Here is a 16186-nt window from a genome sequence, read left to right as displayed (position 1 = left end):
GAGGAAGGAGGAAAAGCTCTGGCTTTAAGCCTGTGTCAAAGTGGCTGGTACCCTTTGCTGATTTCCTGGGGAGCCACAACCATCAGCAGCTATATCAGGAGCCCCAAGCCAGCAGCTGGATGAGCAAAAACCACCCTTCCACCCTCAGCACAAATCCACCTGAAACAGCTGTGAGTTGCACAGTGGCGAGGCTCAGACCGATTGCGATCTTCAGCCTCTGGTAGCAAATAGGCTTAAAAATAGCCAATGCAAACAAGATACTGGCTGGGGAAGGAGGGAGGGAGAGGGAAGGAGGCATGCACCTCTTCATCTCCTGATTATCTCCGCCACGCATCCTGATTGCTATGGCAATATCCCATAAACAGAGCAGTGATCAACAGCTCCCTGCAGCACCGAGGCGAGGGCTGTCCGCAGGTAGTGGCGCTGCTCTAGAAGAACGGAAACAAGAGATTCGCGCAGGCGAGCCGGAGACTCACGAGAGCATGTAAACGCTACCTTCATTTGTGCATCAGCACTTAAATACCACAAGATCTGGGGCTCCAGGCAAACCCCAGCAGAAAGTGGAAGCAGGCAGCAGGCAACGTGAGGACAGGCAGCACCGGAGCATCCTTGGAGCAACCTCAGGCAGGATAGGAGAGGGAGCATCATGAGCTTAAGCACAAAAAAGCAGCTCAGAGGAAAGGACCACCAGAGCCATCAGAAGCCACCAGCAATGGGAGATGTCTCCTGGAGATCAGCAGCCACCATTGGACTGAAGTGTCTAGCTCAGGGCTTAGAAGAAGTACAGACCTGCACCTCTAAGCTGCTACAAAGCAAGACTTGTTCATCCTGCGCTTGTGCAAGACGGAGGAAGGGGGAAGGGAAACTCGTGCTCACTCCACCTTCTTGCAGAGACTTCACAACCTGAGGCCTCTTACAATACTGGTTCCCCCACTGCAGTGAAGTGGCCAAAAGAGAGGCTTCACTCAAGGTACTACTTTAGTGATGTAATTTAAGACAACAGGATTAAACTGAAACAGACAATTTATGTTGTGCAACAGGAAATATTTCCAGACAGTAAAGTCTGTTGGGCTCCAGAGCACTTTCCCAAGGCAAGCAGCAGAACTGGAATCTCCATCCCTTGACTCATCTGTCAAGGCCACATCAACACTAAAAGCATGGTGTGGAGAACATGCTCGCACAAGGGGAGAGACAGGACCGGGACCCCGTTTTTGGCATTTGATTTTATAGAGAGCAAGGTTCCATTAACAGAACATAAAGATGAGATTCGGGGCAAGTGAGAAAGTCAAAAAATCCAAAAAAGCCAGAAAGGTCCTGGTGGTACCCAAGCCCCTTCAGTTCCCACCATGATCTCACCTTGAGCAGGTTTCTCTTGTCTTGCTTTCTCCCTTGCGAATCGTACACAAAAACAAACATGAAGAAACTGACTTTCATCTGCCCTCGACTGCTGTAAATCAGGAGTAACTTCACTGAAATCATGGAGTGATGTTAGCTTAAAATGAAGTGGGTTCACATTTAGGCCCAAAATAGTTAAGGGTGAAATTGCATTGTTCTTATCTAAAGCCACTGTGGCACCCATAGCCTAAGTCATAGGATAGATGATAATCGGATTACCCAAAATTGCATTTGAAACAGGTTTTTCTCTCAGCACGTAAATACGGGGATGGATTTCTAAAGATCCTCAGGTCCTAACCACCCTTTAAGCATCGCCTGAAGCTGCTTAGTCCCCTTGCAAGTGCAATGGCTCAGCTCACCTACGAGTTAAATTGTCTGGTGGACTCCTGCAAAAATGTCAGTCTGTCACTCCATTTCCTTTCATATCTAGAAATGCAAAGCATAGTTCCAGGTAAATACGATTTCTTCAGCTCCTCAGAGGTGCCAGGAGTAACTCCTGCTACAGCTTCTCCCCTCCCTCTGTTATACGAGCTTGTTAACCTCTTGGCTACGTCTCTGCTAGTAAACTGAACGGTGCCAGAGCCCATTCTTCAACCCTGAAGCCAACTGGCACAGCCTGCCGACTACGTATTAATAAACTCTCCTACCCTCTAAAACAAGGTGGCCACATCCAAAATGCCTTTCTGGAGTGTCCCGGCCCATCCAAGCTCCCAGCAACACACAAGAGTTGTCCCACACCAACCTATGTCAAGGACCATGGATGTCAGCAAGGTGCCAGCACAGACCATCAATAATAGTTCACTTGTACAGACAGAGCTGAGTGGAGAAAGCTGAAAGGGAAGAAAACTTCCTGAATAATCAGTAAGGAGAAGCACAATACTCAGAAAGAGTCTGGGAGATGGGAAGACCCAAAAAAATAAAATAAAATAAAAAAGCATTACCTACACAGCTCAATTTTGGAAAAAAAGGAAAAAAGAAAGAACAAAACTTTTGTACAGGAACTGTGAAACAGACGTTGAGCTTTTGCCTAGAAATGAACTCCAGGCAAAGATGTCAGTAGCGTCTCCTGGGTCCCTCGTTGCTTACGGACACAAGACAAGGGATGCCAAGGCTGGGCAGGGAGCTTGAACTTTCCCCGGCCATGGGATGCGATGTGCCTGAGCTGGAGGCTGGGGCGAAGGACTGGTGTGCTCAGGGTGTGCCCAAAGCCCCCTGCCTACGTTCCTCATCTTGCACCTGCACTCCTATCATGGGGATCGGTGACAGGCAGAACTTCAGTGCAAAACTAACATAAAATAAGGGTGAGCGGAGGGAGAAACATGAATCGAGCAATGACTCGGAGGTAAACACACTGTACACAAAGCGTTAAGATCATTTTTCCCAGGGCCAACTCCGAGGCATTTTTCCCCACGTCTAATTAGCCGGTAAGCACTACACATATAATTGACCTTTCTAAATGCTGCCGAGTAGCTGGAGGTGTTGGGAACTAATCCTGCCCGTGAAGACCCTGGGGTTGTGCAGCACCGACTCTCTGCCGCTGCCTATCTGCCGGTGTGTTACGCTCTGCAAGCTCTTCTTTCCCTCACTTACTGACATGTTGAAATTTACTGTCCTGTGTCAGTGAGTTCAAGCAAGCCTTTTAACTCCGAAAGCTCCGGGAACTGGCTCCAGCACATGCTTCGGGATTTAGCCGTCACTTTGTTACGCCTTGTTTGTCCAAGAAACAGTCAAGACAGAACGAGTCGGGATTGACAGAAATAGCACATGAAGTCACAGTCGCTCTGCTTTAAAGCACAAACATTTGTGTCATTTTCTCGCCAAATAAATAAATATATCTGCCTTTAGCGAGCAAATAAGGAAATGTCAAAGGAAAGGCATTACAGGCAGGTTTTTACAGATGCCAGCTGATTTGTGCCCGCTCCTCCGAGCGAGCGCAATACAGATTCTAGCAAGTATCAGTTCTGTCTGATACCAGCCACTGGGACTGCAAAACCCCTGAACTCCACAGCAAGCAAGCCTTAGGTAAAACCTTTCACCGGGGTAAACGCTAGGCTGAAGCTGAAAGACGAACATGTAAGAGAAAACACTGCGCACCCCCTGCTTTTTCCTTCACCTCCCTCCACTGGCTTCCCCACAGCCAGGTTTTTTCCTCCTTTTTTTTTTTTTCCTTTTGCATCGAGCCATCAGTGTTTGCAAAAGAGCATCAACGCGAGCCCTCGCGGATGCTGACCTCTCCCCTCACCGGAGCCCCACGCCGCGCTCCCGCACCGCCACGCTCGGGCTCCGCATCCCGAGCCCCTGGCTCCCCACCTCTGCTCCCATCCATCACTGCCAGGACCACCACGGCCACCAGCCACATCCCCCCTGGCGAAGAAAGTTTGCGAGAAAAAAGGCTGCTTTGGCTCTCGCTGCCTTAAATTCCCAGCTGCCTGGGGAAAGAAGGGAAAAAAAAAAAAAAAAAAGTATCGCTGAGCTGTTGGGAAAAGAAGAAAGTTGTTTTACCGTTCGGCTGTTCTGCTTGGCCGGGAGCTGAGCCCGTGGGGACGGCGGCAGGCAGGCGGTGTGACAGGGGAGAGCGTGGGGTGTTCCCGTGCTTGCTCACATCCTCCCCGAAAAGCAGCGAGCCGGGAGCGAGGACGTGTGAGCGTCTGCGGGAGGAGAGCAGCGCGGGAGCGAGTGTCGAGGGCAGCAACAGGAAATGACACAGAAACTTCACCAGGCTCCAATCCAAACTTGGCCCCCAGCGCGAAAGAAGGGGGAGGCAGTTGGATGGGGTGCGGGGGGAGAAGAAATTTTTTCCCCCTCATTAACCAGCCTAAAAATCTGCTGACTTGGGAAAAAAAAAAAAAAAAAACGCAGCGCTGTGGCAAGTTTTATTAAAGCAGGGAATGAAGTGGGGCGGGGGGGGGTTCCCATCAGAGTTTATTTATTTGAGCGAGAGCTGCGTGATGCTGTTAGACACCGAGAGCGAAACACAGTTTGCAGCAGCTTTATGGCTTTTCTAAGCCCCTCGCAGGCTGCAGGTTGTGTAAGAGGGCTGCGGGCAGGATACGAGATCCCCCCCATGCATCAGCCGCTGCCCACAGGAGCCCAGCTAATTCTGCCCAGGTTTGCAAGCAGCTGCTCCAAAACACAGCGCTGCCGGCTGCCAGCCCATGGGGATGGCAGAGGGGATGGGGCAGGGGTCTCGTTCCCAGCCCCATAAGATGCACGCCGCCCCACACGCCTCGGGGACAAGGCAGGCAGCAGCCCGAGCGCTGGCAAGCCAGGAGACGTGGCTTTGGCGCTGCGTGACACCAACAGGACCCACCGAAGCACGAAGTCACACCGGGTGTGTGGTCAAGCCTTTGCCTAATTGGATGTGATTCATTGCTGTAATTGAACAAAGTTGGGTGGATGTCTTCCAGCCAGGCAAACCCCTCAACGCTCCCCTGCGTGCTGGGTACAAGGGGACAAGGCAACCCAGCTGGGTGGCGTTATTTAAAGCAGCATTTGGACCTAACACCTTGTGTGCCTGATTCCTTGCAGGCACCCCAGGCTTCAGGCTGTCTCCAAATCCCACCTGCCCTTGCAGCAGGCAGCGCCCAAAACCCTTTAGCAGGATCTCACTGGACTTCCTAAGGGGTTCTTTTGTCTTCCTGCTGCTGCTGTAGGGTGGACGAGATGGGTGCCAGTCTCACCCACACAACAGCTCGCTATAGACTGAGGTATGGATCAGATGGAAATTTTCTACTTGGAAGTTGATGAGTTCCCCCAATGCTGCTCTAAGATGTCCCAACAGATACATTAAGCCATGGAGATAGCTGGAAGCCAGGCCTATTAAAATAAGAATTTTAAATATTCCTGCTGAATAGAAATATCTTAAGGCCAGGTGAGGACACTTCTCTGATCATTACGATCACTTGGTCTGATTTTCTGCATAGCTGAAGCCACAGAGTGGTGTCCTGAATCAACACCAGGACCGCTATGATTACAGCACATCTTTCGGGGACACATCCCACCCTGAATCAGAGACTTTCCATGAAGGACAATCCAACCCAGATAAGCTATTTCAGTGCCTATCACCCTGTGAAGAAGGCTGCCCTTTTAATCTGTATCTGCCTGGCCTCACTCTCCACCCTCAATCTCGTCCATCACCCATTGATCTGCTCCATAAGCCACAGATTCAGCATGGACACAGAAGAGCTACAGCCCACCGGGACACAGCCCAACCTCAGTTCACCCTCAGCACAGCAGGAATATTTTAAGCCCAGGTATAGCTGTGGTTCCTCCAAGTTTTCTGGCGGAATGCACCCAGGCCGTTCAGCCCCAAGTGGAAACTGGAGCCCGCTGTTCCCTCGCCATACGGGCTTGACCTTACAAAACCACAGCCAAGTTATCTCGTAACCTTGTCCTGAATAAATAAAATTAGCTGAGCTTTTTTAGTCTCCCAAAGTAAGGTAGATTTTACGGGCAGACCACAAACTGTGCCTGTCACTCTTTTGAGATCCATTTCCACTGCATTAAAGTCTTTTTTTTTTAAATGTGCCTACCAGAACTGGATGTGGTGTTACAGCAATGACCTCACCTCTGCTGTAAATTTTTAAGACACTTAGATCCAGTCAGCCCAACAGAAGCATCCCTTCTCGCTGTGCTTTTGTGAATTTGGTAGTGTGTTAACAAGCTGAATTAGGGATTTATTGGTACAGTATCATTTTACTCCAAACTTCAACCTTCAATACAAAACACTTTAAGATTTGGCATTTATACAGTGTTCAACATATGCTTTGATCCAAACAAGGGCTTTGACCTGCCTAACCTTTGGCGTATTTTTTTCTCTCTTGTGAATGACTTGAGCACAATTTAAGGTATCGGTTGTCACTCCCTTAACAAGAGGTTATTTTCAATTAATCAAAGGAATATAAACAGAGCCCCGTATTGAGTTCAAATAAGCTCAGAGCAGTTATGCCCTTAAAACAGATGTCTGAGGCTGTGTCACGTTTCAGATCAGAGCTGGTGTACTGTCAGGAAGAGGCCTCGCAGATCTGTTTTGTCAACCGGCTCCAAACACCACCCTCAGCTCCAAACCCTGACATACTCCAGCGCAGCCCGTGGAAGTCACTGAGAGGGGCAGCCCGTGATGCAGATCAGAGCATTCAGGCCAAAATCAGATTTCTAAAGTCATTATAGATTAGAGACAACAGCGGAAGGGGGATTAGACAGCGCCACACTATTTGCAATGCCCTGCATCGAGCCCAGGACACCATACCCGTTTCCCCACAGGTCTGATCCTGACAAGGATAACAACATAAGGGGAATTAAAATAATAATGAATATTTATTTATAGTATATTTAAAATAATAGAAACAGAAGATGAAGAGACTGTAAAAAAATGCTGATGAACCTTGTGATGCCTCACCCAATGGAGATTACATTACCTTGCTTACATTAGACACATCCATATTAATGAACTCAGTGGGGTCAGGGGTCTGTGGCCCTGGGGCCAGCAGGCACAGTCCAGCCACACGTACATGGGAGGTTAAACACCCTTAACCTCCAAAAGTGAATGGCTGTACCCAAACCGCCTGTAGGGAATGAGCTCTGGCCAATGCTAATGTTCAAGCCATGCCAGAGCTGTCACTGGGCTGGGATAACCATGGTGCCAGGGACCACGACAGAATTTAACATCATGGATAGCAGATTTACAGTGGCTGGTGCTATTTAATTAACTATTTAATTAACCAATTAACTGCAATATAGCAGCGCCTAACTAGTCTCAGAATGGCAAGGGACCCAAAAGCCCCACAAAACTCTTCATCCCACGTGGGTCTTCTCAGCAGGACATCCACTCTGAATTGCAAGATGTCAAGAGAGTGAGAAGCCACTGTGTCTTTCATTATCTCATAACCCTGAGTGTAATAAATTAGTTTTCAGTGTGAATTAATCTAAGGCAGCTTCCTGTACTTTGCTTTGTTGCAAATTTATACATAGAATTAAGTATCTTTTTATGAGGTGTTGTTTTCTCACTCTAAAAATACTGGGTATAATCAATCAGCTTTCAGACTCCTGATAAACTAAGCTCACTCACAAATAGCACCTGCAGCAACACCTGGAGAAGGTATGGGCAATGTATCTGAGAGCAGGCACTTTGCAATTAGCTTCCTTGACAATGAACACAGCATTTCCATTTTTACCTAAAAATCAGACTAGCAGCAGGGAAAAGGCGTGTCTCAAGTGGACAGGTTTTGCCTGTTTGTTTTTGAGGATGTGCAAAGTGCAGTCCCCTTCTGATAGACATTTACCTGTGAGGTTTTCGGTTCTACCAGCTTCAGCTGTCCTATCCAGACTAGCAGCTAATGAGACTCTTCGGGGAAATGACACAACTTTGCATTTGGCTGCTGTATAAAAGGAAAGCATAAGGGGTTTGTTTTAATGCCTTTTTTTTTTTTTTTTTAATGAGACCATTCCAGAGCTCACTTTGAAATCCAATGGCAGCATGGCCCATGGTGGAAACCAGTAGGACCTGTGGATGAATGACCTGCACCACCCTGAATAAGGCTGTAAGAGGTGAATCAATCCATTTTATCCTGTTGGTAGATCTATCCCTAAAACCAAAACAATAATGATGTTCCAAAGCATTGTTTTTATTACCCATGCCCTCGCTTTGTTTTATCATTCAGGAGAAACTACTTCTAGCTGAAAGACTCTTTATCCTAAACCACTTATGGAGAGAGGATTAAGGTCTCGTGAATTCAAACAGAAGGAACAAACAGGCTCGCATACATTTTTTTTGTTCAATACCTTTCAATTCGTGATAACGCTTCTGAATTCCACAAGCAAAACTATAATGCCAGAGAGATGGAGCCTTTTCTGACATTTGCAGTTTCACAGAGATCGCTGCAGTTTTCACACATTACCATTAGATGACCAACTACTTTATAAAAATATTCTGTTCATTTCCCGACATGCCTGCTCCTTCCCATTTTACTTTTGGTATTTAAGATGCCAGCTACACAGACTTCACAGGCAAGAGACCTTTAAAACTGGAAGATCTGTAACATTGAAATCCTGCACACTTTACACCAGGAGAAAAGCTGATTTCAACTGCTATCCTCTCCCTGCCCCCCCAAAAATAAATAAGAATCGTTTCTCTCAAGTCTTTCCCTCTCCAGAAAAAACTGACCTACAAATGGCTTTCTCATAACTCAGCAGACTGGTTTAGTCCTCAGATGGATTTATCATTAACCACATAAGCACATGTTGTCCATTCTGTCCAACCTAATGAATGTGCTATAAATAAAATATCTCTCAAAGCAAGTTTCACCATACTTATGAAGCTGTTGCTGCAAGTCCTTGTAACTCCCAAACCCACTTATGTTAGAAACATTAATCACTTGATTATAATTCAAAGCATCAGCTCTCTACAGCTGAAACTCCCTAGCACTTGACTTTGGCTAGACCTCTAACCTCAACTTATCACTTTCAGGCTTACTCCACATTTTCTTCTCCAATCTGTCACTAATGTAGAAAAGACGTGGGAAGTCGCTTTTGGAAGGTATTTTTAACCTAGGAGTGTCTCATTAAAAGGAGAGCTTGGTATGGAAACTCTAAAACAAAACCCTCCTCATTTTAGTTGGCATAATAATCAGAAAATACCAGAGGTGCTTTTCAGCACAACCTGTCATTTAAAACTCAAGCAATGTAATGAAAAAAAGGATATTCTTTCAGAAAAGACACTGAGTGTAATTCCTACCTATCCCACAACCATTTTAAACAATCATAGTATTATCTGTAGAGCCTATATTCTCCACATCAAATGAAGGAAACTGAATCAAGCTATTAATTCGGAATTGCCTGCTCATTCATTCAGTGTACACAGAGGTAGGTTGGGTTGTTTTTTACTTATTTTAGCTGTCAGTATAGAGATCATACGGGATCTCAACTGAACTTAAAGAAAAAAAAAAGAGAGAAACAAAATATTACTTGTAGGAAATTATTTTTAAACATCATATGTTTTAGTCTGGAAATAGAAAATAAAACTCCCAAAAGGAGAGCTACAGCTAATGAGAGCCCGAGAGGAAATGATCACACATTCTCAGCTCTTCTGATGGATGTTCATCTAGCCTTATTAATCAGAAGTTTGTGATGTCGATAAATCACTGAAGTATGATAACAGATGAAGGTGAGTTTGGACATAAAATGATCCATGGTGAAGGATCACAATAAAGGAGGAAAAGGAGGGGGAGCCAAATACAGTTTTAAAAACTGCATCCTCAGCTTGTGAGGACTTGTAGCTAATAAATGTCATTCCTCTTCTACATTATCTAGGAGATTAAGAATGTTTCTCAGTGTATAACTGCTGGGAAGCCTCTATAGCACCTTCTCTAGTTACTCCAGGAGGTTTACATTACATCAATTGCTTTATTTTTCCAGCAATTATGATTTCATTTACAAAGAGGAACTTAAAAGTATCTTTCTTCTTTTAACCTTTCTTGGAGGAAGCAGGCTGCAGCACCAGCAAAGGAGAACCCAGGCAAAACTGTGATGGTTTTGAACTTCCAAGGTTTGTCGGATTCTGCTTTGAGATTCCTGCAGATTTTCTAACATGACCTTATCCTCCGTGAAGGATCTGATGTCGCAGAGGTGTCAGCAAGGTCTGTGTGCCTCTAATTAGTCTGTACAGAGTACTATATTCAGCAGAACCACCCAGCTGCCAATCTCCATGTATCACAGTTTGCGGTTTTTAAGGAAAACATTTCCCAGAGCACTACAGAGGTAAACAAATGGATTTGAGATACTATTACTGATGAAACAGTTCCCTTCCAGTCTTTGTCCTCTACTAGTGGATTTAATTAGATGGAAGACAGCTCTGGTTGTCCAAAGCAAACCGAAGCTACTGCAAATTCTGGACTGGAGGTTATTAAAACCAGGCAGTTTGCCAATAAGGCAAAATTTCCTTTAAGCAACGAAAGCCAGAGGCTTACCAGACACCTGGGAGAGAAAGGACAGAAGTGCACTGGATGCCTGGGAGGATGCTTTCAACTGAAATAAAAATTCATGTGGCTTCCTAAGTATTCTTTAATCAATTTTGCCCCAACACAAAGAGCTGATGGCTGATGCCAACTGAGGGCTGATGCCCTACCAAGCTGGCAATACTACCTCGCACTGCAGGATGGCATTTGGTGGGTGAAAGCCTCGGTTTGGTCCAGATGAAGCAAGGGACTTTGCTTCTTGAACTGATAAGCCCTACTGACAGAGCACATTAGCTTGGGTGCACTGTGGATATTGTCTCTATTCGTGTGGAACCTGCCCAAACTCCCTGCTGTACCGCACTCGGCAGTAATTTAGACTGGGGGTTACAGATGGCTTTCACTACAGCCCTCAGAGCTTCCCTTACTGTGGTGTCTCTGGCATCATCTACCCACAACATTCCCGATTTAGGTGGAGGCAGCTAACAGGGAGATCAGCAGGGGAGTCAAGGGGACAGCCTTTGAAGCGATGAGATATTCCCACAGAAAATAAGGATGATTTGTCCCCGTAATGACTGTTGTGCGCTCTGTGGAATGATGGGGCTTGTATTTCTGTTCCTTCTGCTCTTCACAAGGTTTCTGCACGTAGCTATGTTTCAAGGGAAGTACTGAAAACACACATGAATGGACATTCAATTAGAGCATTTCCCTCCAGGCTTTCTATGTCAGCATGAGCAAGAACAGGAGACAAGTACATGTTAACATAAATGCTAAGCTGGCGTGTAATTTTACACATATAGAAACTGGGAGAGTGGGGAACAGGGAAAATGGAGAACAAAAGGCAAAAAAAAAAGTCCTAAAAATAAGCTCTAGCACCTGAGATGAAGCAAGCAGAATACCTAATGTACAGCATTGCAGTTTGAGTTCTGCTGCCAATGGATGCAAGAATCTGAGGCATGGAAATGAGTCGGAATTATTGTCCCAGGGAACACACTCCTCTGGAGCAGTCCAACTTACTTTGGGGGAGTACGAAAGTCCTACAGATATGATTCCTGCCAGATGTCTGGCTGCAGACAGCTGATCGCTAGCAGACTACCTTGCGATGCCCACGCTTCAGCTGAGAACAGTTGCTTCCGCCCCAAGAGCAGTTAACTTTAAAAATGCAAATAATTGAGTGCTTGTGATCGGAGTAGGAATGATCTTAAATTACATCTTCATGCTACAAAGTCTCTGCTCATGAAATATGGAGGCAACTCCAAGAAATAAAAGGGTATCCAGTCTCTCTCCTGAGTGCTCTTGAATGGAGAATGGTACAGATTTCTGGCACTGAATTCAGGCCTGGAAGCACATCTGGAAGTGCCTATCCTTGCACACATTAGATTTGTGCCACAGCCAAGTAATCATGACTTCCACGAACATCACAGATGATGGAGAAGATTCCTGTCCTAAAACTATATATTATTGCTTTTTCTACGACACTGAGTTTGTCTCCTTAAAAGCTGCTGATAGCACAGCCATGAAGTGTCAGCTGCAAAGCCTTGGACTGACATGTTCTTGTGAAGTCAACTCTTTGAAAATCCACCCCTGAGCTAACACACCAACATATTCCCAAACCACACGGTCATTCTGCATTTGGCACAACAGCGAAAAATTACACATATCAACCAAGAGACACCTCACTGTGATACTCCGCTGCCTTCCCTTACCTGCAGGGGGGAAAAAATTGCAGCAGGGGAAAAGAAGGAGTCTTTGGCAATGCACTATGAGATGAAATGAGCACACAGCCCTTCTCGGCAAGCTCACCAGGCAGAGCAGGTGTGGATGAAGCCCCACCGTGCAGTGCCAGCATTGTGTTGATCGTGAACAAACCCTCTCCTTCCCTGCATTGCATCTGTTGAATTTCATGGCCGGGAAGACCTTTAAAAGTGGAGGTGGAGCTACCCCTGCTCGCAGGAACAGCCACGTCTCCTGCAGCAGCACTGCTACTAGGAAGCATTACATAAGTGAGTTCACGTTGGGGCACAGTCAAAAGATGGTCAGAGGCAGAAACACTCCGGCAGGCATTATTTTTCCACAGCAAGCCAACAGCAGGCGATCTTTTAAACACAGTAAAACTCCATGGTGGTTGCAGTCACCACAATGTGAACAGTGGAACATTTTGCAGTTTGAGCCATTGCCTCCAACACCACCTTTGCTGCACTAAGTTGGTGAAAGTGACATGAATTTACAATGAGCAGTTATTTCAGCTAAGGCACGCAACCCCCTGGGAGAGCCTCTGGGGAAACCTCCATGTTCTTGAGCCCAAAGTACTATTCCCAGAACCAAAACCTCCTGGTAGCTACTTTTCCCCAAGTATATCCCATGTGTTAGAGAAGAAAAACTTGAGCTCAGGAATCCTCTTCTTAAAAATTAAAAGTAATACAGAGAGGAGCCATGAAAGCCTTCATCCCAGTTGCACACCACTGCTGATGCTGTCTCATTTCTAACAGTGATTACAGAGGAAACGAAAGTCCAATTGAAACTGCAGATTTCATGACTCAAGAGGCTCAGCAAGGAGTGTTTTCTCTGCTGGGACTCCACAGGGCAAGAGCAGGGGTTGCCAAATTGGGCTGCATCCCCAGCCTGGAACTAGAAATGCTAATGGTCCTGCAAGTGTGCAGGAAACTTGTGCCTTGGCACCAAAAAGGGCTTCACAAATAGGGAACTTTTGGAACTACTGCTCTTAAGGGTTCTAGTTAACTGTGTGTATTCATGTCTTACTAATGGGTGAATTGACTGCATTCAATAACTCAGCATTGCATTTCTACCCTTAGGAAGGTGATGAATTCAAGCAAGAGGATTAACAGGTAAGCAAGTTGTCAGAAAGAAAAAAAAAGGGGTGGGGGGAACAAAAAAACAACCACAGGACAAATAAAACCTCTCTGACCTCCCTGGAGTTTATAACTTCTGCCCCAGCTTTTTACCTGGTGGCAAACCCTTCTCAAACCCTCAGTAACTGCAGCATACATCAAAACTGGTCATTGCAAAGAAAGATGGTCAAGGTCTGAAAAATATCATATCTCCCTCTTCATAACACGTTTCACTTTGGCTTTTACCCATTAACCACGGGCCCAGCTGCATTCCCAGCAGTCAGTCCTGCCGGCATGCTCTGAACATCCTAAAACAACTCTGAGCTAAGATTCCTGAATCAAATATCCCTTCTTCCTAACTCGTGCCATGGTAACACTTCAACCTGAAATTCCCAGTGCCTCTGAGAAGAAATCTTTCTTTCCCACATGCAGTTGTACAGCTTACAATGAATGCTGATGCTGAGCTCCTCTATAGTGCTATTTTTGAACAAAGCCTTTAAGACTGAGCTGGCTAAATCAATAGAACTGTGGGGCAGATACGGGCATGGAGATTGTTTCATAATACAGGAAACCAAGCCAGCTAAGAACATCACTGCAGGTCACACCTCTCCTCCATCACCCACTGCAGGACAAACCTCCCCTCCACCATCTAGCCCAGCTTCCTGAAGATTCCTGGAATTACTTCTGGTCCTTGATGCTCATTTTTGTCTTCTGGCTCCACGATATCTCCAAGACATATAAAAGCTCTAGAAGAACACAGTGATTAGCAACTCTGATCCTCTGCGTCCATGAAAAGAGAAATCAGGGTCTCATCAAAATGGTAAAATGAATTCCTTTACAAGCCGCAGACTACTTCAAATCTTACCTCCTTTCACTACAGTTACATGGTGCAATTCTTTAGCCTTGCCTATGTGAAATAAAACACATGAGAGAACACACACAGTTCATAAAAACCAAACCACCTTAAAATCCTATCAAAATAATATGCTGCACTTCAAACACTCCTCCCGAGAGAGGAGGTTGAGAAAACAATACTTGAAAGATGTATAAGCATTGTGCTTAATGCACTACTGGAAGATGCTCAAAAATTCATCTGATAAGTGCAGAAATAGAACAGAAAAAAAATATATATAGTTCAATTCAGGCCAGGTCAGGTGATCTTCTAAAAGATTCTTCCTATCCGTTTTCTGAAGAAGCACAAAACCCATGAGATTCTATAAACAAACAGCTACCCAGAAGGGAGTATGATACGATGATAAAAACCAACAGTCACATTTATAATAATTTTTAAAATTAAAAACTCTTAAGTGAAATCCAGGAGCTGCTTGTGTGCACGCTGCTCACCACAATGCAATGTTTTTCTGTAACTCCTAAAAGATTTTAGAAGGTAAAATGACTTGACGTTCCCCACACACTGCATACATTAGAAAGGGGTTAATAGGCATAACATCACTGGCTTGTCTGCTTCACATCAATCCCAGGCAAAATCATAAGACAGCTTTGGAAAAATAGGCAATTAATGTCCATCAATAATGGTTAGCAGAGAAGGAATCCCATGAAATTAATCCAGTCTCACTTTTTGATAAGCCTACAAATGAGGTTGATAAAAGTAATAGGATAGATATAACATGCTTCTGAAAAGCACCAGACTTGAATTACTGAGTACTAAATTTGACTGGTTTAAAATCAGCATAGTAAAGTATAGAGGAATTGGAGATCAGCTAATTGATATCTCTGTAGTAGTAAACTGGAAGAAATCATTCGTGAGTGAGCTTTTGGTCCCCTTAGATCCTGCCTCACCAGTTGCTATTTAGTACATTTACTGCTGAGATGGCAGAAAAATTAGTAAGCTTGTGAAAGTTTGCAGAGGTGGTATCGAGTGAAGAGGACAATAAAGCAAAGCAATCCAGAGAGCAATCCAGAAAACTGCACACAAGCCAAGAGTATGAACTTCAGTATAGACATACGCGGAGTCCTGGATGTAAGATTGAACAGGGGAGACCTTGGTTCTCAGGCACGAGACAGGAGGCCAGAAGCAGTAAGCTGGAAAAAGCCTAGCACGTTACAGAGTCTAATTAGTTTAGAGACAACAAGTCTGACATCTTCAACAGTAAGGCATGCGCTGGGGATGTAATATCAAGTAGAAGAAGCAAAGAAATTGTACGTCATCCCAGCTTGGCATTTGTGCAACTGATATACAGAGCCTATTTCAGAGGCTGAAAATACTAAGAAATGGGAATGAATTCAGGGATAAGCCACAAGAATTAATTAGGAATTGGGAAACTTCATTCTGGAGAAAGACAAGGTACTCTACCTCTTTAATTTCACAAAGAAAAGCCTAAGAGGTTTCTTAATCACAGACTATAAGTATGTAAAAATAGAATAAAAGTTAGCTAATGAGGGTTCTTCAGCCTTAAGAGTAAAACTCTAGCAACGACCAATAGCTAAAAATTGAATCTAGACATTCAGAGCAGAAATAAACTCCGCTTCTTTGACAATTTTGCTACGTGCGTGGGATACTTGCAGTCACCAGGAATCTTCAAATCAACATTTTTAACATTTCACTCCAGTTCAAACAGCAACTAATTCAGAGAAGTCTTAGGCCCTGTTGGTCTCAGTAACTTATCAATTAAGTGACAGGGCTTTGAGTGCTTCTGTGGGAGGCTATTTTACAACCTAATAAATGTCATCTCTTGGGAAAGCTTCATAGGATTCTCCTTTATTCTTTAGCACACTACTAATGGACCACACAGGGTAACCAACTCCCTAGTTTTCTACTCCCATCAAAGAACAATTAAAATAATGATCTTTCAACAATAATAGATAATAATACCTTTTCTAATACTTGAAGAGGATAATCAGAGAATGAATCAAGCAATTAATCCTTACTTCTTATTCCTTCCTCCCACTCAAGTCCTGAAATCGATGTTCACTTAAACAGAGGAATATGTGATGAATGTTTCCTTCAGACAAGCACTGGAGAAGGAGGAGAAA

At 44.8% G+C, this 16186-nt stretch overlaps 1 protein-coding gene across 9 annotated transcripts in view; it reads right to left on the bottom strand.

Moving 5' to 3' along the window:
• EVA1A (eva-1 homolog A, regulator of programmed cell death) overlaps positions 1–16186 on the bottom strand; it is a 201607-nt gene that overhangs the window by 59254 nt on the left and 126167 nt on the right. Inside the window, exon 1 of one of the 9 annotated variants that reach the window (XM_013194554.3) lies at positions 3898–4132. The exons of the other annotated variants lie outside the window; for them this stretch is intronic. The gene's annotated coding sequence lies outside the window, so the exon portion shown is untranslated. Of the gene's footprint in view, positions 1–3897; positions 4133–16186 lie in introns of those variants that run through there. 9 annotated transcript variants of the gene reach the window in all.

The sequence above is a fragment of the Anser cygnoides genome, chromosome 3 (genome assembly GCF_040182565.1).
Source record: "Anser cygnoides isolate HZ-2024a breed goose chromosome 3, Taihu_goose_T2T_genome, whole genome shotgun sequence".
NCBI lineage: Eukaryota > Metazoa > Chordata > Aves > Anseriformes > Anatidae > Anser > Anser cygnoides.
The sequence above is the reverse complement of the archived record's forward strand: the minus strand, read 5'-3'. Positions and strand labels throughout refer to the sequence as shown.